Source organism: Triticum dicoccoides, chromosome 7B, assembly GCF_002162155.2.
Source record: "Triticum dicoccoides isolate Atlit2015 ecotype Zavitan chromosome 7B, WEW_v2.0, whole genome shotgun sequence".
NCBI lineage: Eukaryota > Viridiplantae > Streptophyta > Magnoliopsida > Poales > Poaceae > Triticum > Triticum dicoccoides.
In genome coordinates this window covers 263720209-263722039 of record NC_041393.1, presented here as the reverse complement: position 1 = coordinate 263722039, position 1831 = coordinate 263720209, and positions in this window count along the sequence as shown.

Here is a 1831-nt window from a genome sequence, read left to right as displayed (position 1 = left end):
TGGAAAGACAAATACGTGCCAACAACTGTATTGGGCTGCTGTCATACCAAACACACTGAACCCATCCGTGCTGATGCCGACTCGAGGATGCCTCGGATCTGCCGCTTGTTCAGCATGTAATTCATCAAACTTTTTCCATGCAACACCATCCGATGTGTGTACCATCATCAGATTCCCATCTGCATCTGGTTTGGTTCTTTTTCCTGTTTTATGCCATGCCATCTGTCTGGCCGTCTCTTCGACCATGAAAAGACGTTGAAGTCTTGGTACGATTGGCATATACCGAAGAACACTAATGGGGATTTTGGTCTGTGTCTTCTCACCCATACCGTTGTCTACCACAATATACCTGGAAGACTTGCAAATGGGACAATAGTTCAAGTCCGCATAGCCAAGCCTAAATAAGGCACATCCTTTCTCATAGGCATGTATCTTCTCATAGGGCATCTTCAGTGCACGGAGGATTTTATCCGACTGGTGCAGGTTTGTAGGCATTACATGGCCTTTGGGTAGAAAGCGTCCAAATACTGTCATAATTGCGTTGTAGCATTCTCTGCCCAAGTTGAACTGAGCCTTCAGAGCCATTACTTGTGAGATGGCATCCAACTGACAAAGCTCAGTGTGCTCGTGGAGCGGACGTTTTGAAGACTCCAACATTTCATTGAAGGCCTTTGCAGATTCCTCCATCTCCTCGTCTGAATCCCGAGCATCATCATAGTCTTGCACCATGTTTTCCATCCCGGTACCATGCTCGTCGGTGCGAGGACGATCCACCTCAGCTCGGTCACGTTGGGCAGACTCACCATGAAATGTCCACACCGTATAATCGGGCGTAAAACCATTCTTCTGTAGGTGTTTGCCCATTTCAGCCTCTTTCCTCTTTTCCCAATTGCCGCACCGGAAACAGGGGCACCAGTTTTTCCTCTGGCCATTTGCAAATGCGGCTTGCACAAACCCCTTGGTTTTTGTGAACCATTCAACGCTCCATTTGTTCTGACCAGCGTGACCGGTATACATCCACGCACGATCACTCATCTTGACTTTCAGAGCTACTGGACACACAACAATTATATATATAATTACCATGTATATATTCATAAGTTGATCTACTTTGTCAATTTTATTACGTCCATGCAACCTACACTCTAATAGGTAATGATAGGTCCTAATCCCACCCGAGTATGTGTAGATTGGGTTCATTTTCCCATGCTATGCTCCGGATCCGACGCAAAATTTCGGCAGCACCTCCCCGCTGTTCTCCTGATACACGTCTCTGCAATAAACAGAGAGGATGTGTACCCGGAGAACAACAAGGGAGGCACTAACGAAATTTATGAGTCGGATCCAGAGCAAAGCATATGGGAATATGAACCCAATCTACACATACTCGGGCTGTCCATGGATAGCGTTGGACAATTCGGAAGAATCAAGGTTATAAATATGCAAATGCATGCATATTTATAACTATGACGCTTTCGAACGGGAGACACATATTGGTTACGCATACTGATGATTCAAGACACATATATAGCTAGCTATCATATTTCATCGGCACGAACACCGGAACAGAGCAAATAATTAATAGGGGAGGAGGACATGTCATTTGTGCTCACCCACAAACGAAGGGGTAGAGCTCGTCAAACGCACGGCGAGGTCGTCGAACACCAAACCTCGCAGCGGTGAAACAATTGCACATTTAAATCAACCCGGTCAACACAATTGTATATGATGTTTTTCATAACAAAGTCGAAAAATATATGACCTAACTAATAATTCACAAATATAAGAACACGTCGGCCTCGGAGGGTCGGGTGTCGGGGTGTCTGGGTGT